At 36.3% G+C, this 20,377-nt stretch overlaps 1 long non-coding RNA gene across 2 annotated transcripts in view; it reads left to right on the plus strand.

The window, feature by feature from the left end:
• Window positions 1-1,023: 1,023 nt before the first annotated feature.
• The window catches only part of LOC117676868 (uncharacterized), a 79,129-nt gene continuing 59,775 nt past the window's right edge, over window positions 1,024-20,377 (plus strand). The window contains exons 1-5 of one of the 2 annotated variants that reach the window (XR_015731361.1): window positions 1,024-1,215; window positions 4,518-4,704; window positions 6,592-6,688; window positions 10,990-11,047; window positions 13,487-13,578. This is a non-coding gene — a long non-coding RNA (uncharacterized LOC117676868). The remainder of the gene's footprint in view (window positions 1,216-4,517; window positions 4,705-6,591; window positions 6,689-10,989; window positions 11,048-13,486; window positions 13,579-20,377) is intronic. The other variant, XR_004594536.3, reaches the window with a different exon arrangement.

The following is a 20,377-nucleotide window of genomic DNA, read 5'->3' on the forward strand; positions in this document are numbered from 1 at the left end:
GGCTGAGAGAGAGTGAATGACTTCAGGTCCCCCAGCTGGCTTTCATGGCGAAGGTGGGACTAGAACTCACCATCTCTTGGTTTCTAGGCCGGGACCTTAACTGTTAAACCAAACTGGTTGTTTTACACATGTTTTTGGCTGAAATGATATTGCAACATGAGGAGAACTGTGAGACTTAAAAGATCATAGTTTTCTGACTCACGTACTAGTTTAAAAAGCTTGATTTACTATAAAAAAGTGAACTAAACAGTTTTTCTCCTTCCTTAAACTGGATAAGGCCCGAGACCACATAACACAGTTATTTGTAAAAAAATTAGGGTGTAATATGAATAAAGAAGCTGATTCATTTTGCAGTGAAAAAAACAAAACCCAAAAGCAGCGATAGGATTTTCATAATACTTAAAACATAGGATCTCTGCCATCATGGTCTGGTAGCAACATGTAGAAATATTTGTCCCTGAGGTTCCTCACTTCTCAATTTGAAATTAATCTATAATTATTTGCTCACAGTATTGTTTTTGACGTGTTAGTAAGAATTTCAATAGTTTTTGAGAAATTTCTTAGCAGATTTTAGATATCACTCCTTACATAATGCAAATGATGTTCCAAAAGATATTGTAATAGCAGGCTTTTTAAAGCAAGGTAGTCTAGTGTCTGAGTATGATAAAACTGAAATTGCCCACTGATATATCTGTGAAAGATTTAAGCATATGCTTAACTCTCCACTGAATTAATGGAATTTACAAAGCGCTATATTCTGCTTTCATGGCAGTATTCAAAGACGGTCTAAAATTCAGACATTTGATCCACACAGGGAAAAGAAGCAGGAAAGTCAACCAATGTCTGCCCATCATTGTTGCCAAAAAAAAGAGAAAGGGGTTGAAATTTGGAATAACTTCCATAAACTTCCAGCCAGTTAGTGCAGAGTAGTCAAGCAGCTGAAGACTGTAGTGCAGAAAAGCCCTAAGGCTACTTACTTGGTTTGAAGGAGCTGAGAAATGCTAATGTCTTTGCTGCCCTTTGAAAAAGGAAGGCATGATAGCACTAGAGATACAGCTGGTTTTTGTTCATCTAACCAGGCTTAAGCTGGAAAGAACAGAAAGGAGAATGTGTGGAAATGACATGTTTCCAGCTGCTAAGCAACCATGGTGTGGCTCAAATTTTCCACTTCTATCTTTCCTGCCTTGAAACATGTCTTTTAAGATGCGCTTTTAGGTAAGATTTGTTTAATTTTAATTTAAGTGTTATACTTAGAATTGTATATATTCTTTAAGTCCTACAATTCTACTCCTTGAAACTACTATTACTGTTATTATTACTTATACAATTGTTGTTACCCCAGCAGTGAGCTTAGACAGATACCCAGTAGATAAATGGATAGCACTCTCCCTTTAGATATTTCTCCAGTATTTAAGGATCCTTCAGAACATGCACAAGGACCTGACTATACTATACTGTTACTGCAATAACAAACTTCCCTGTTTGTTACAGAAGTGATATTTCTGCAGGGTCAAAGATGACAAGATGAAAATCCTGAAAAATCTGGAACACAAGTCTACTTGTTTTTAAGAAAAGCACTCTTAAAAGTGGGAAATACATTAGCGTAAATTGGTACAATGAGAACCTGCACATGCATTTGAGCATTATTGCTGATGAAATGGAAGTGAATATGAGAATTTGTATAAACAGACACAATTTTAACACCCATAGAATCTGAATTTCTTTTTAGTGGCCTGGGAATTCTTTCTACACAATGAATTTTGGCAGTGTCATGCCATTTTTTTCAGGGTAATATCTCTTCACCTTGAAGTAGAAAATGCCCAAGGGAGGTGGAATTATTATTTATTTATCATATTTAACATAGATTTTAACAAATAAAATCCTGAATCTTTTCCCATTTTTTAAAATACCTAGAAAGTTAAGATGTTTGATGTAGGCCTCCCAATTGCAGCTCTTAAACTTCCCCAAAAAACCAGACAAACAACCCACCGCCTTCTTAACATATTTCCTATTCAACAGAAGGATCATCTAGGTCTGCTCAAAGAGGAACAGAGAGAGAGAAGTTGAAGATCCCATTATACAGATGGTCTTCTGCTTGTGCGAGTGATGAATTCCAGACAGATTGTAGATGCATAGTCATTTCATATGCATGCCACTGCAGTTTATTTCTTAAATTTTTACATTTTCACTTCATCCAAAAGGCTTTTGAATTCTGTGACTGAATTCATAGGAGAAATCCATAAATGTGCACAGGGCTATGTACCATCTTCAATTGATGATACTGTACAGTAAAATATAGGAATCTCCTCTGAGGGTTTTGAGATGTCTAGTGAATTTGCAAGGACAGAATAATGGTTGCTATGATGGTAGAGAAGATCAGGATAATGTTTTTACTGCTTGCATATTCTTACATTACTAGGTAGGGGATAGAAGTTGTATGTGTATTACAGTATTCTAGCCACTGATATTCCCTTTTCTGAAATCTTTACTGCTTCCATCAGTGAATTCATTCTCTACCTTTTTATTTCCTCAAGGAAGCAGTTTCGATTTCATTTTCCTAAAGTACAATCAAAAGCAAATACTATCAACTAATGGTCCCTCTCCCCTCTTTTTCTTCATTTCTTTATACTAGGGGAATTTATTGATATTCTGATTCTTCCACATGTATTGTAATTCATGTAAAATACACAAGAGCAGATTTGGCCAAGTTAATTATTTTTATGATATATAGAATAAAGTTGTATGGCGATTTTCCTCTGGGGAGGAAAAAAAACCCATGTTTTTAACATTTTCATGTTGTACAATAAGGTTATAAAAAGAAATACACCAATAAATATTTTTAAGAACATAGAAACTGTGAATATATTGTGGTTTCTCAGCAGAAACAAAAATATGAAAGCAATACTTATTCCATTTTATTTTCAATGGGATGTTTTAAAATAGAAATAGAATTTCATGTAAATTAAAACAATTTTCTTTACTAGCTGCTCATAACTCTTCTTCCTCAACCTTTTCTTTGAACTATAAAATGCAATTCCCCTAATAGGACTGCTGGAATATGAAAAGTATTTAAGCAGTACAAAAAGTAACAAGTAAATCAAGCAAGGCATTTTATATGTTAAATCTCTCCTAATGGTAGCTTGTAACTTAATCCAGTTCAAGGTTTTCTTATTATTATTATACAGCTGATGGTTCATAGAGTGTTATATAGCACCAATTCCCTGTACCAAATTGGAATTTGGAAAGATCCATTATAAGAGGAACTAGCAGTCTGCAATGGAACAGGGATTAGCACAATTTATTTTTTTAAATTGAGTGCTGAAGACCTTAAACATGGCTAATTGAAGATGTGACTTGGATGCTTCAAATGTACAAATTTTATTATGAACTTTTCTGATCGCAAAAGGGGAGAAAAAGGACAGTCATCTGAGGGAGAAATGCAGAGCATTTATATAAACCATAGCCAATTGTGCCTGCTCTACCTCCCATTCTATAGTTCTGCCAATGGCATATGACAGGTTACATAATCATTTATGACTGATTATGCTGTAATTTATTGGATAGTGTTTATAGTGTCATATTGACTTCGTTATTCCACCATGACATTGGGAAAAAGCTGTAGTTGCATTGAATACTGTAAGTGTGATGGTGTTCATTCACCTTCCATTACTTGTTTTCCTTGAAGATAATGAGATTTTCACTCTACACTCCAATGAAATATTCTAAGTTATGCGTTGTAGTTCTCCTAGTGAAAATTAATAAATGATAGGAGTCTCCCTTCTTGATCTGGGCTAGTGCAATTTGGAAGACAAACAGAAGAAATCAGAAATTGCTCAGAAGAATTAAAACTAAAAGAATTCAATGCAGAGATATTCTATTTTCAGCTCCTATCAAACCATATTGGGGTTTGTATATTCAAGTGCAGCCAAGAAGCTTTAAACAGTTTTATTAGCTCTTGCATTGGGATAATCTTCATGATTTAGAACAATTCTCAGCTTGGCCAAAGTGCTGATTTTTGACCTATACATGTTTACATAAGATATTATTTTGTTCCGTTCCTACAATTGATATCAAAGTACTTAATGTATTTGATCAGTTATGTCAGATTCACTTCAATCAAAATCAGGTTTTAATTTTCATTGCTTTATTGGACTATAAAACTTTAAAGTGTTGTGTATGTGTGCATGTGTGTGCCAAGAGGAATACTACTTAGTATGGGAACAAAACATTGAGCTTGAACACAAATTGTACCAGTTTTTTTAAAGTAACCCTTTGTAAATAGAAATGCATTTCACTTTAAGTAACATCTCAGCTGTCTCTGTGTCTGGATTGATTCCTAACCATACCCACTTTTATATCAAACCATAATTTGACATAGATACAGAATATATGTATCTATCTCAAATTAGATATAGATATTAATATCTGGTCTGATAAGGCTTTTATAATAAACTATGGCAGTACATTAAATTAAATAAAGATAATTTCAAATGTACTTCTCTTTTCCCCCTCTCTAGATTGACAGTCTATGGTTTTCCAGTTATACCTACATTGTGAAAGAGCAAGGACTTATGTTTAAATATTGGGTTAGAATTGCAATGTTAAATTAATAAAGAGGATCCCCAACACTCCTGATCAAGCTACCTCTATAACCATCCAATTTGTCTGAAAATAAGGCTGCCTATAGCCTGAGGCAAAAGCAAGGTACTGCCGGTCTATGTTTGTTTATATATCAACTTTATATTTCACTTTTGTACCAATGAATACTGTTCAGAAGGGCTAAAAGTCTTTTATCATATTGAGTTAAGTTCACTTGTATCATTCTCACCATCCCCAAGTATTAAATCTCTGGGAATAGATGAAGAAAAAATGAATTTGTAGTAGGGACGAGCTTTTTATATCTACATATACAGATCTTTTTTGACATTGCCTATAAAACATCTCTACATTGTTTCAAGTACAGGTTGAAGTACAGGTTCATGTTACAGTCCTCAATTTACAACCACAACCACAACCACAACTGAGCCCCAAATTTCCATTACTAAGCAAGGCAGTTGCTAAGCGAGTTTTCCCCCATTTTACAACTCTTTTTGCCACAGTTGTTAACTGAATAACTGCAGTTAAGTGAATCATGTGATCATTAAGAAAATCTGGCTTCCCCCATTTACTCTGCTTCTCAGAAGCTGGCTGGGAAGGTAACAAATGGTGATCACATGGCCACTGGGCGTGCAACTGTCATAAATACATGCCAGTTGCTAAGCACTTGAATTCTGAACACATGACCATGGGGATGCTGCAACAGTCGTAAGTGTGAAAATGGTCATAGGTCACTGATTTTAGTGCCGTTGTAACTTTGAACGGTCACTAAATGAAGGGTTGTAAACTGAGAATTACTTGTATTCTCTGAACCTTTTCCACAAGAGAAAAGAGGGAAAAAACCTTGTGTAAACTTCTAGTTTTGTCTGGAGGATTTACGACTGACAGTCATTTTTAAAAGTGAGGGGCAATCAAACTAATGGCATTCATTGGAGTTTTTCAAGAATAATAATAATAAACCGTTCTGTCATTTTCTAGTTACATGTGATATAAAAAGCTCATATGCGTTTTGCTTTAAAAACTTACATTTGGCTTATTTTCTCCTTTTTCAAACAAGCTAAGCTTCATCTCTGGGATGCTTTGCTGAGATTTCTAGGAGATAGTCAGGCATCCTTATCTCTAGCTACAATAATGATATCAGAGATGAGCGGGATCTGACAATATTAATATTTTACTATGGAATCATGAAGGTTAAATGTGAGTTTTGGAGAATGAAATGGCTTGCGGTTCAGTAACAAAGCCATACAGTTGGAAGATATAGTGGCCTCCAAGTAAGATAAAATCTTAAAATAAAACTACAGAGTGAGGAGACTTTGTGATAGATGGAACACTTTGTCCAGTGTAATAGTTCCTTTTAAAAGAAACTAGTCTCTTTAGATAAATCCAACATTATTGTGGTTGGTTCTTGGGTCATTTTTACCTCGTGTTTTATAAACTGGCAGTTAACAATAGGAAAACAATAACAAAATACTGTATATATAGTTCAGATTTCTAATGAACCTGAACTTCCAGCAATGTTCAAATATATAGAGGTAGAATCTTTGGGCAATAATTAATGCATAAAGTGCATTCATATTATACTAATAACAAAGTTTTGTGTGTGTGTGTGATATCAAACTTTTCTGCAAATTTCCAATTTAGATACCTACAAAGAACAATGTTAGTGGTCCAGGACTGAGCCTAGTGTTGCATTTTGAATCAGTGTTGTTTTCTGAATCCCACGCTGCCAACAATTACGCTGTTTCTTTCTGAAAAAATGCAAAGCTGTCCAAAATAATATGTTGAATAACTCATCCTTACATAATTCCAAATAATCATTCTTTGACACTGATGCATGGATATTCTGCTTTATTATTTGAGGCCTCTCTCTGGTTGTGAACATTTAGGTAAGTACAGTCTAACTGTGATTACACTTGTCACTTGGGAAAGAACATGTCAAATCATCTGGTGGGATGATTTGCAATATTTAAGCCTATCAATCCATTTACGTTTAAGGTACACAAGGACTTACAAGAGTCACAGTTACTGTGGAAAAGGCTAATGGCAGCTGTTCAAGACTGGGCTCACTTGATATGCATGGTACTTCTTGGAGGTGGGTTTCTTCACTTGCATTTCCAGAACAATCCAAAACATATCTTTTTAAAATAGAAGTAATATCCTCATTTTGCAACCAGGGACATGCAGTCTGTTAATTTGCCTAGCTTTTGGCAAGTAAGACTGAGAAATAGATGGCTGTTGTAAGGAAGCAACGACAAAGAGAGCTTCAACTCTCAGATTCCAAGGGACCAGAAGGAGGTCTAACTCTCTTAACCTTTGTGTGACTTATTTCTTCAACTTTCTCCCACAATACATCCTCCTATTAAATGGCTGTTGGTTAAGATTAAGATTGACAGTTTTGGTACTTTGCTCTGCTTGTCTGGTAAACTTATAATGCTTTTTTATTATTTCAGCCTAAGAAATCAATTTTTGAGAACAAGGACAGATAGTTGATTACATTCCCAAGTCTACTTTGATCAGGAGCAGGACAGAGTCATTCCCACAGAAACTCTTAAAGGTTTAAATTTGGGATCATGCTCCCTTTTAAGCTGAGATGCTATGCCATTCATCACTAGGTCTGAGACTGCTATGGCACTTCCATCAGTGAGAAACTGACTGGTGGTAACTTGTCAGTTGTGATCTACAGATCAAGGTGCAATAAACTGGGGTCTTCCTCAGAAAATATTCTGTCAGGAACTGAGTATTATACTTTGATAAACAGGCACATGAGTTCTGGAAGTCCAAAAATGAAACTAAATTAACTGACATTTGGGGTAATCAAATAATTATTTGGTAATCAATAGTTATAATTAGTCATTTGTAGCTAGTCATTTCTAGCTTAAGCAGCTGAGAATCTAAGAGTAACACAGTGATCTGAATTAATAATGACTAACAAAAGGTGAACACAGATCTGAAGCAATTAATAATCTGTGGGGAATTTAATACATTTTGCAAGAGAAAGACAGAGGGTGAGTCCAAGAAATGAAAAGCTAGGACAAGATTTCAAGAAATGTTTCCTTTTAATGGCACATAGACGGAGTTCAACAAAAGGAGAGAGAGAGGGAAGGGGAGAGAGAGAGAAGTCTTAAGACTTCTGGCTATAGCAAAAATGGAAGAGATTTTCAGATGACATATTCAATTTCTTGCTAGAACAAAGAATGCAAGAGACATATAATGTCATATAATGTTGCATTCATTGATACACATAATCACATGCTAAAGAATGCACTTGAGCATATTGCGGGGCATGGTTTAATGTGGGAATAGAGAGCAACTTTGTAAAAAGGAGAGAAAAGGATTTCTAGCTAAGGAGAAAAGCACAGAGAGAAAAAGACCATTAGAGAAAAGAGAAGGAAGGTTGCATATTGGGAAGATGATGGAGCAGAAAAAGATTTCTGAAAGGAGACATGATCACATTTTCCAGCAGTGCTGGGTGATGATGTGATTATCCAAGAAAATGGGATCTCAATATATATACAAAAGGAGAGGATGTTGGGAAAGGAAAAAGTGACTAAGGGAGAGAAAGGCTCCACTAAACAGGAATTTTCTCAGGATAAATCAAGAAAGAGAAGAGGAGTTTCATACTAGTAAAAAAAAAAATCTTATAAAATATTCAAATTTTGACTACATGATTTCTCCATGTGGATAACTTGAACTTCTGAAATATTAGAAATTCATTTTGATCTTAATTTAATACCCTATAGTAATTTTAATTTGATGAAAGAAAATTTATTTTTATAATTTATTTCAAGCAAGAAGGGGTTTTTAGTAATAAATCATGAATGGAATAGATTATTCTTATATTTGTTTAATTAAATACTATGTGCATAGGTATCTGCCTTTCATTGCAAAATCATTACTGTAGAAATTTACTACCTCCCTTGCTTCCCACAGATAAATTCCATGATAAAGTATGAGGAATTCTTCCTTTTGACTTTTTAAAATTGGGATATATGAACAGTCAGGCAGGTTTTAGAGTGATTGAAAGATGTTTCATAGAAAATAACATCAACTGTAGATCTTTCCACCATCTCTTATAGTAAGTTCAAAAGCACCATCAACAGAATTTCTTAAATTTCTTGTCTCAGGCACAAGAAACCAGGAGCCGGAATAGAGTTCAAAAGTATTATGACGTTATTCCATGCAACTATATACAAGAATCTGGTCTACTAACAGTCAAGGCAAATTGGTGTCAGATAAGAGTTAGTGGAATTCATGGGGGGGGGGGGGGGGGCTGGACTTAGGTTTCTTGTGGGAGCATAGCAACTGCAAACTGATGACACATTTGACTCTTCTCAGCTTGATCATTTCCTACACTTGAGGATTCATAGAAAAACAAACACTTTTCCATAAGGGAAGAAAACCTTTCAGAAATTGCATGGTGGAGCTGGGCAAAAACATGTCTCGGTTCTTCAAGAGTCAGAGGAAGACAGAGGAAGAGTTTCCTTTATCAAGATACTTCAAACAAAAGGCCTGAGAGAAAGTGTAAAAGTGTAAAATTAATTGCTGGAAAGGAAAATAAGAGAGAGTAACTACAAAATTTCTCCTTCTCTTCCTTCAGCTGCTTAAGAGATCATTAGTTAAGAAGGCAACAAATAGTAATTTCAACGACTGGACTAATGAAGGGAAAAAATGGTCCTATTAGTACTCTGGCTCAGAAGATATTCCTTACTTTTTTGCAATTCTTATTATAAGTACTAGAATATTTTAGTTTCCCCAAGTTTTATGTCTTTTTTCCTTAAAAAGTGGCTTGGTAGAAGACCTAGTGAAGACATCATTATTTTCCAGTTTCTCAAAAGTATAGGTTGAACATAACATTTGTTGTTTTTCAAACAGACTGGCCACTAAATATGTTTGGTGAAAAGGCTTACCACTTACTTTGTGGGAGGGTTAAGAGAAAGGTGGCATGTATAAAACTGCCTCAGTAATGAACTCATATTTGATTTCCAACACAATCAATGGTTGCAAAAAGAAAGGGGAAAAAGGTCATTAGCACCTTGGAAAAGAATGTAGGAAAACTGATTATAAATAATTTCATCAACCCCATGGATATTGACTTTTAGGATTTTCTGATGCTGAAAAAGTTAAAGACATGAACCTTGCCCATTTTGATCAGTATTAGAAAACTAATGTTGTTCGTGCCCAGAAAATACCATAAGTAAACTCTAGAAATCTTACATCATAGGTGACATAGGGAAGACCTTACAAAGCTGTGCAATGGGAACAATCATCTAGGAATAAGTTCAACATTTTATTTCTAAAAGAGGTTTGTTCTTTTGTCTTCTGCTATTTGTATGTATATGCATACAAATGTGTGTGTGTGTTTCTATTATTTGTTTTAAAATACTTTAATGTGTGTAAGCTGGATGGCCTCATATTGTGTATTCTTAGTGTAAAATGATCCTGAAACAGTGAACTTCATCTCCCAAGGTCCTCAGCAATGGGCACGTTGGCTAGGGAAATCTGGAAACTGAAATTCACACATTTAGAAATTATCCAAGATGGGAAATAGTGGTATATGGTCACAAAAACGTATAGGTTTCAGATGTCATGCATGGTTTGTTCACTCTTAATGCGAGTGACTCATCTTCTCCATACAAAAATGTAATAAAAGAAACCATAAAGAGAACATAGTAACTGAGAGTGAATGAACCCCTTCATGAGAACCAATTAGATAGCAGAAATACTCAAAACTAGTTAAAAAGAAAATATATTTACTAAAGTGACATGATTTATTGGTTTTGACCTTTTAATGCTAAAATGTGGAAACATTTTGCATGACGATATTCTCCCCGACCCATTAGTGTCTTAATGGGAACTAGTCAGTTGTTAATGTTTATTGATTTTATTCAAAATGATAAATTAGTAAACTTGCCTGGTGATAAATCTTACACATGTTCCTTTTCAGCAAAAAGGCTATTAGCTGATCTGATCATTCATTCCATACCTGTTTAAATCCTCTTTATTTCTAAATACATTCACTTCATGCATAACAAAATGAGAACAAGTTTGGAAAAAAAATATTGGTGTATCCCCTCCTCTAAGTTCTTGTAAATGTATTCTAATTTTGCAACACATTCCTCTCGTTAAGCAGGTATTTTCTGCAATCCCTAACTGAATGCCCTACAGAATAAAATCTCTTAATGTCAAAGCCCTTATAAGGAATGTGTAGGTACAGCACTCTCGATTATACCATCAACATTTTCATCCAATAATTTTATGACATGTACAATAATTGTGTTTTTTCCCATTTTCAAGCAAGATATAGTTATAAAATCAGATCCTAGGTAATGATGGCCAAGTCGACAATATAGAAATCTATATATCATGCAATAGCACTCCTGTTTTTATTTACAGAAAGCCACCATCAAAGTGATCTGGTGTGATCTCAGAAAGCTAAACAAGTTTGGACCTGGTTAGTATTTAGATGGGAGGATATTACAAAATCCTCGGTATGTATGTATGTATGTATGTATCCATATGTTTATGCATTTATATTCTCCCCAATTATATATGCTCCTTCTACCAGATCTGGCAAGAAAAACATGCGCTGCTTCCCATCTCCAGTTCAAATTGTACTTGTCAGGGTCAAGGAGGTGGGCCTTATGATTTGAGGTCAACTCCACACCTTCTAAACTTCTAGAAGTCCCTTAATATCTGGCTTTGTCTTCAGGCCTGGGGCTCTGTTGCTGATCAAATTTTGTGTGTTTTAAAATATGACTGCATTTGACATCTTTATTGTTTTTATTCTTTATTTTGCTGTTTACATCCAGAGTCAGTTCTTGTAAAAAGAGTGACCATATAAATTAGAAAAATAAATAAATAAGTCTCTCTCTGTGTGTGCATGTATACACACAAATACATGCATGTTCTAAACTGGGAAGTGTTAAAAATGGAAAGAAGATAGTGGCAAATCACTTCTATATTATTGATAAGGAAGTTATGTCTATAAAATACCAGGAGACAAGCTCAACTTGAAGGAAAATTTATTTTTCTATATGTACTCACTTACTCCAGATTGGAATTATTATTTATGGGAAGAGAGGGATAAACTAATACTCTGACCAGGCCTGTAGTTTAGGGGGGGAAATGACTCATTATGTGGCTGACATTTTTAAGAAAAAGCTCCCTTCAACTTTTGTTTAAATGTACTGTACATCAATAATGTCAAAACATCTATTTTAAATAGGACCTTAGGACCAAACCATATTTTTCCATATTAAAATGAGGGATTAATAGGCCAACAGAAATAAAAGAAATATTGTGTAGATACCTACAATTTAAGTATTTTGCTTAAGCTTCTAATGTAGCTGATGATGGATGAATGTTCAAGGATGTAATGCTAGCTATACAATATTGCTTGAATTGTTGAATCTCCCAGAATAGGGATAATTTGAAAGTGCATGTAAAGAAGCAGTAAAATTCAATCTCTGGTGGCTGCAGAAAAGAACTCTAAAGACAAAGACTGAGCGTGTAATAGCTAAATGTTTGAGTAACTAGATGAAGCCTATTTTTTTCCTTGTTTAAAATGAAAAGTACACAAGCTCCCATTCATTCAGAAAACTAATATTAATTGAAGACTGGTGATAGTGCAAAATTGCTTGGTCAGTAATTTGCATTATCAATAGATTGTTCCTGAAATCAGGATGTAATCAACAGAAAGAATAACCTTGAGGCACAGAAAGAAGAGCTATAACCAGGACAATAGATAAAAAGAAATCTGAGTCTGGGCCTGAACTGTAACCTGAGTAAACACATAAGTTTTCCTTAGTTTTCATGAAGAGTGGGAGAGCACATTGACACTTGTAAGATTCTGTTAGCAAAGCCTTATAATAAACATAGAAATTAGTATACGTAGATGATTTTTGTTTCCTAGTCTGGTCTACCTTGAGGGACTGACAAAGGGGAAGGGGAAGGAATAGGAGGAGAAGGAGAAAGAAGGAGGGGAAAGGGGAGCAAAAGAAGAAGGAGAAGGAGACACTGTTTGTTTCAAGGACCCATATAAGGGAAATATTTCTAGCTAAATGCCATCCATTCTGCTTTTTGGGAGATTTGTTCTCTCTTTTACCCATGGATGCTTAGAATTAAGAATCTAGTGTTTCTAAAGCTCTAATATTGTAATCATTGTAATATTGAAGACCTGGAGTATAAAGAACTTCAAGTGAATAGTGTTATGTGTCCTTGTTCCATCTTTAAAATGACAGAGCAATAATAAGTATTTTTATTTTCTTCTTTCTGATTCTTTGTTGCTTGATTCTATTGGACCTTCTCTGAGTGCATTGTCAGATGATTTCCCATCTCCACTGCTTTTCTAATTGAAACCCTTAGTTGATTGAAGTCAGTAAATTCCTTTTCAGACCTAGGGAAACATGATTAAAATGTTCTTGGTGAGTTGGGTGATTATTTCCCATAATAATGTTAAATTAAATAAACTACAGACAATGTATAAATCAGCACAATGCAAAATAAGATATATTTTCTTTGTTGCAAACCAATATTCCACTATCTTAACATCTTCCCGAACTTTGGATAATCACAATAGCTTTTCTTAACATCTGATTAAAAATTCAATATTGCTAATTTCAGTGCAATATATATATATATATATATATTGGGTGGGGATTGTCTGTACATGAGTGGTACAAAGCTGAGCTGACTCCATGAGCCCAGGAATACAATCAAATTCTTCTATTCCCAGATCTTGCCTCTTAATATTAATGTCTTGCTAGCTGGACTCCCATTGCATCCTGTCCCAATTGCCAGTTGTTTGTTCATTATCTTTAAGGCAGGTATAAACAGTTGAAAAATAGGTGATAAACAAAACCATTAAGCCAATTTTGTCATTTACTTTCAGGTTCCTGTGACAGATGCTCCAAAACAAACTTCATTAAACAGCTGTTTGCTTCATTTCAACTTGTTATGTGTACAGCAGTGATTCATCTTATGGTGAGCATGATGAGGGTGTTACAAATTTGTTGTTACAAGGGTTTTTTTTTGAAGAGAGGGAAAGAAGACCCTAATTTAGATGGAAAGCTTTGCCTAGATGTTGTCACACTTGGCATTTTAACTTTTGTACCATCTTACTGTATTAACATATTGGTATGAATTAATATACATTAATTTATACTGAATAGTTCATGAAGCAAGAACTCCAGTCTGTTCTCTGAGCACTTTTCCCTAGTTTTAAATATTCGTGGTGGCATTCTGGAAAGCCTCAACTATTCAACAAATCCCATTTTATATTTCTGAACTTATTTCCTTCCTTATGTAACAAATATGTTTTTTTTCTAAAATCCTCTCCTAACCAGTACAAACATGCCTGACTATGGTGCCAGTTTATTTTCTGAGAGATAAGTGAATGTTTTAAATATGTACATACACAACCACACATTAGAAATGCAGACATGAAAACATACAAGCCTCTTCAGATTTAAAACAAAAATTATTCATGAAAGAGATACCGGTAATTAATCTCTCTGTGCTGATGGGAAGATTTACTTGGAAACAGGAAGTACATTCATCTGAGTGCAGTTGCTGTGATCCACACAGTGTGGAGCTCTGAATGCACAGGGCTCCTGGCCTTGTGAATTATGTATGTCATCCAAGAAGCAACTATAAACTTGCATCTCTCTACGTAGAATAAGCAGAGCAATTACTGTTTGCCTTGTATATCTGGATCAAGGTATTTCAGACATTGTTCACTTGAGTGAGTGTTATGTGAAAATGAGCAACAGACTCTGATGCATAGCAAATATATTCTAGTTTTACATTTTTAAAAAAATCAAATCTCTTGGAGAGACCAATTTAATAAGCTTAATGTGTGAACCCACATCAGATGAAGAATTATTCTATGCAGATTTTTAAAAATGAAATATAAAAGATTGGTTTTTCACTTCAGGTTTCCTAGTTTCTGGTTCATTTATATTGCCTGTCGGACTATTCTGTTAGTATCAGTATTAACATTAGTGTTAGTATTAATATAAGAAACCCCTGTGGCCTCAAGTTTGCAAATTACTTTGCGTAAAGTGATACATATATCACTCTGATTGCACTTATACCTAAAAGTGGCATGCTATAGATTCAATTTCTTTTTCCTGAGTGATGTTCCATTTCAGTGTTCATTCCATAGGCAGAGAAATGTAGAAGGTCGCCTTTCCTAATTTTTCTTCCATTTGCAGTTGCTGTTGTAAACCCCCACCCCCACCCCCACCCCCATCCCATCCACAGTGTGGTAGAAACTTAAACTAACAAATTTTCCTCATATTTTGCCCACAGTTGCCTTCAGTTACAGCTTACTGGCTGGGAATTCTGCAAATTGAAGTCCACACATCTTAAAGTTGCTAAAGTTTATTTATTTATTAATCCAATTTATATGCCGCCCTTCTCCGTAAACTCAGGGCAGCTTACAATGCATTATAGCAATAGCTTGCATACTTTTTTGTATATACTTGCTTATTAGGGCTTTCGCCCCCCCCCCCAGCGGTGTTGTTTTATACAAAGTTGGCTTATTGCCCCCACAATCTGGGTCGTCAATTTACCTACCTCGAAAGGATGGAAGGCTGAGTCAACCTTGAGCCTGGTAAGATTTGAACTTGCACTAATTGCAGGCAGCTGGCAGCTAAGTTCTAGCACTTAACAGCACTTTAGTCTGCTGCACCACCGAGGCTCTTGGTGAAGTTGAAAAATATTAGTCTACTAAATCAGTCAGTGGTCCTTTGCATCCTCCTTGGAAGTCTCAACCAGATTGAAACTAAACACAAGTCCTAAAATATAAATACAACCATCATAATGTGTGTGTGCCTGTGTCAGTGCACAAACAAACCCATCAGAACTGAGTTAAACTCAGCCTTTTCAGTTACAAAGGAGCCTAGAAAGAATATTATTTGTTAATGAGCACCATTGAGTATTTAACCTAGTGAAGGGCATTTTGTTCAGCTTCTGAGCATTCCTTTTAGTTCCTTCTTGCACCAGTCTGGGTATTCATCCACAGTAATAACAGTAAAACTTGTCATGAACATTTGTATAGGAGTGCAAAAAATGCAGTCGAAATTATAAAACACATAATAAAATTTCAAAAGTACTCTTGGTATGCAAATGTATTTCATTTTGGTTAGGGCAAAGTAAATTTCTGTAAAATATACAGACTGATTTTTTTTCTCTCTGTTTCTAGTACATGAAGCATCAATAGGCCAAACTTCAACTTTCTTCCTGTTCATTTCTGTCTCACTGAACACTCAAGGATTTGGTGAGAAGCTGCCAAAAGGTGGCACTTCCCACCTTTTGTTTATCATTTTGATCTTTCTGTGTCTTTATGGATTGACAGTTCCTAGTTGCTGCAATAATATCCAAAAAATGTTATCACTCACTATGTGAAATAGAAGGGTATTTTAAAAAATACTTTAAAAAGGTAAAAGAACTTGTGTATTGTGTCAGTGATTCTTAGTCCATTTTTATAACTAAGAATTCATCATGCAAAAGGAAGTTCAAACAGTTGAATCAAGGAAAGAAATTGAAGTATGTAATAAAGAGAGAGTTATTATAGCAGCCTATTGGATTATGTCATATTGCCTTTCACTATAGAATTGAAAAGTAGAGAAACGCATTGATAGTTAAATAGTTGTGTTGCCAGCATCAACGTATATATTAAGAAATCAAAGAAGTCTGTATCAAAGAGGTGAACTACAGCAAAGTTAGCTTGTTGGGGAATAAGAAGAAGGGGGGTTATCAAACACTGCAAACTTCACTCTTCATCTCATGCACATTGGGTTGAATCATATGAGATATTGATCGATTGACTGCTGATACCACTGTTACTGATCATAAAATGAAAGGGGTGGGATGCATTTTTCCTTCTCCTTTTTTCTAAGCTTTCTTCTAGATTTCTGGTCTTGCTGTACGAAAAATAAATAAATAGCATTCTTAATAAATAGATGGTACTCATGCTCAAAAAACCACCTGGTTTATCTGTCTTCTTACCAGATTAGATGGAAAAGTGGATTTGCTATTTACCTCCTCCCTGATACACTGGGGGCAAAGGGAATTTCTCTGGATGTCAGTCAGCCCTTTAAGGTAATCCAGTCCAGAAACCAAAACCATGAGCATTAGTGCTACCATTTATTTGAGATTATAATTCCAGTGTTCTGCAAGTCTGTAAGCATTTCTCCTCTTCCTTTGTGTCACTTTCCAGAGAACTAGAGATGGTCCTTTCTGGGATGCTTCCCAAACCTCTATTCCTTCTGTGGACATGAGATATCTCTTGCTCTAGGCTGTGGCTTCTCTTCCTCCTCTTACCTTCCAAGGTTATTCTCTCAGACCATTACATTGGAATAAGGTGGTTAATGGCAGGATACCTAGATAACTTGGGAGCTTTTGGAAGGGTGTAACAAGGTTGTAAGAAAAGGATTTAGGGAATTTTCATGGAAATTAATGGGTCCCTAAACCACCATATTCCATACATGAGCTCATATGTTTCATGACATTGAGTTCTGTCTCTTTATGTAGCATTGACTATTCTGCACTGGGTGAACATATGAAATACCTTATCTCCTGTCTTTCTAAAATTTATCATGACATGGTAGTAGACTACTTGACTATGCCATGTGATCAGAATGAAAAATACTGAAATAACAGGCAGCAGACCAGCTGAGTCTCATTTTCACCAAACTAATGAGAAATAAGAATTGATGGATATAATGAACCCAAATGAAATTTATAACACTGTGAATTTAGTTCAAGTGAATGAATAACAGAATGATAAATGAATGTTTTAATAGAAAATATAAAAGGAATAATCAAATCTATTTTTAGTGCATAACTGATGCTGACACCACTAATGTTGAAATTCATTTTATTCTGGGTAAATTGTAGGCATTGCCCTTTTGAGAATTCTAGTCTATTATTGTTATTGATATTATATTCCTTACAGGTAAACCTAGTCCATGTCTGTAGATCTGACAATTAAGTTTCACAGTTGGAAACAGACCAGCTTGCTTCCTCTCCAAAATCCTGCACAGCCTGGCCCAAGATTATGTTCTCCATTTACTTGCAAGAAACTAGCAGTCTTATGAACTATGGCTCTTAAGCATTAACGTGAATATACTCACTCTGCCTAATAATAACAATATCTCTAATTTATTCCCTACACGGTTGGCAGTGATAATTGGCATAAATGGAAATTGCCTCTGCTTTAAATGTCAGCTCAAAGCAGGGGGTGGGGGCTGGCTAGAGGGAAACAGTAATCCATTACAGTCTTAAAAACAAGGAAGCTACAAGCTCATATCAGATGGGGAGGGGGGAAGAGCTCATTTTTAATTAGTGTCTCTCATGAAAGCAATTAGAATTGCCTGTCAGGGGTGAAATATAGAAAGCTTTATTTTGTGGTTTCCTTCCTTTATGTGTTCTTTGTTGTCATTATTGTTGTTGCACATTATTGTGAAATACAACCTGTACACTGTGAATTTTGGGGATGGAAGGTAGACTTTAAAGGGTTTTTTTTCCCCCAATTTTGGTTCCAAAATATAACGGGGGTGGAGAAGGAGCTCTCCACAGTGAAACTTCTCCCTCCTATCAAGAAGAATTACAGTCAACAAATACAAATACATTAAAAGAAAATGAACTAACCACACCATACTGTAGGTACAATAACAATTTCAAAAACTGCTATGGGCAGCTTACTTTTAATATGTCCAGAGAGGCTTCTCAGAAGATTAAAAAAAAGATTAAAATCTTTTTTATAACATGAACAGAGTATTAAGGCCAAACTGTAAATAAAGACAGTCCCTGAATCCTTCTTATCAACTTTCGGTATAACCCATAGGAGAAATGTTGAAATACATGGTGCTACATATTCAATGAGCTACTTAATGTAAACACCTGAGACCCGTGATGGCGAACCTATGGCACCTGTGCCAGAGGTGGCACACAGCGCCCTCTGTGGGCACATGAGCCATCTCCCCAGTTCAGCTCTGCTGCACATGCCTGCGCGCCTCCCAACTAGTCTTCGGGTCTCTGCTGCGCATGTGTGGGGTTGCGTGTGCATGCATGTGTGGAGGCGGGACACATGCGCAGGGCTGCACACACATTGCATTTTGGGGGTTTGGGCACATGCACACATTCACGTGCATGCACGGGAACTTTGGGCACTCAGTCCAGAAAAGGTTAGCCACACTGCCTTAGACTCACTAACGAGGGGATTCCTAGCATGTCACTTAAGTTTCAGTTATGACTCTGAACCTCTGAAAGTCAGGAATCCTGTTCAGTAATCTCCACATTCTTTCATCTTTCTCCACTATGTTTCTACACCAAATCTTCTCTTCTGCCTCATTAATATGCCTTACTGCCTACCTTTCCTATCCTAATCCACTTCAAAACAATTTAGTTTGCTAGAACCGTATCTTCATATTATCTTTGTCTGACAAATATAGCAATGCAAAGTTAAGCATTTGACAGTCAGCTGTTATTTATTTATTTATTTATTTATTTATTTATTTATTTATTTATCAAACATGTACAAGATAACAAGTGTAGGTATGAACATAAACAAAGGACGTAAATACAAATAAATGGGGACAGTAAGACAGGGACAGTAGGCACGCTGGTGTGCTTATCCACGCCCCCTTTATGGACCTCTTAAGGATAGAGTGAGGTCCACGGTAAACAGTTTGAGGTTGAAACTGTGAGGGTTTGAGGCTGTAACAATGGAATCGGGTAGAACATTCCAGGTGTTGACACTCTGTTGCTGAAATAGTATTTCCTGCAATTGAGTTTGAAGCAGTTTACCTTGAGTTTGTATCGATTGTTTGCCTGTGTACTATTGTGGTTGAAACTGAAGAAGTCGTTGACAGGCAAGATGTTGTAGCAGACAATTTTGTGTACTATTCTTAAATCAGACCACAGGCGGCGCAATTCCAGATTGTCCAAGCCCAAAATTTTAAGCCTGGTGGCATAAGGAATTCTGTTGTGAGTAGAGTGGAATACTCTTCTCGTGAAATACCTCTGAACCCACTCAATCATGTTAATGTCTGAAATACAGTGTGGGTTCCAGGCGGATGAGCTGTATGATTTAATGGTTATCTCCAACCTGTTCCAGGATAGAGACTTACTTGTACTTATAGGAGGACTGCCCATGATTCATGATCAAAGGCCAAGCTTCTTGTACTGCGATATTCCCCCCTCTCACAGGTTTGGCCCTCCACGGTATCAAGGGCCTATCTTGATGACGGGTTTTGGAACCCCAAGAGATGGCATGCAGCAAAGAGGAGATTGAGGGTTTCTTTAAATGTATTTTTAACCAAAATTTTAAGGGGTTCAGGGACGATCAGAGTGGGATTGGGGGAGAACCCACGAGGGTCGAGGCCGGGTCCGGTGGGAGGCAGCGGCATAAGGGGTGCAGGGTTGGACACCAGGGAGGGGGCTAAAGCTCGATCTAATGAGGGCTGCTTGATTTGTACCGTGGGTGGGAGGGTCAGGTATGGTGGAAGCAGGGGGCCATATCATGTTATGGGAGTGCGCACTCGCTATCTTCAAGCGATTGCGCACTCCGGTCCCCAATGCTTCTCTCGTTCCCCAGGTAGCACAGATCCTCAGGGCCTGGGCGATCGGCTGATGTTGTGCAATGCCAGGTCCATGATAAATAAGGCCCCCCTCATTTACGAACTTATTCAGGAGGGGGGAGCGGACATGGAAGGTATTACGGAGACCTGGCTGGGTCTGGAAGGGGAGGTGCCCCTTGTTGAAATGTGCCCAC

Source organism: Pantherophis guttatus, chromosome 1 (assembly GCF_059756535.1).
Source record: "Pantherophis guttatus breed Tessera chromosome 1, ASM5975653v1, whole genome shotgun sequence".
NCBI classification, from domain to species: Eukaryota; Metazoa; Chordata; class Lepidosauria; order Squamata; family Colubridae; genus Pantherophis; species Pantherophis guttatus.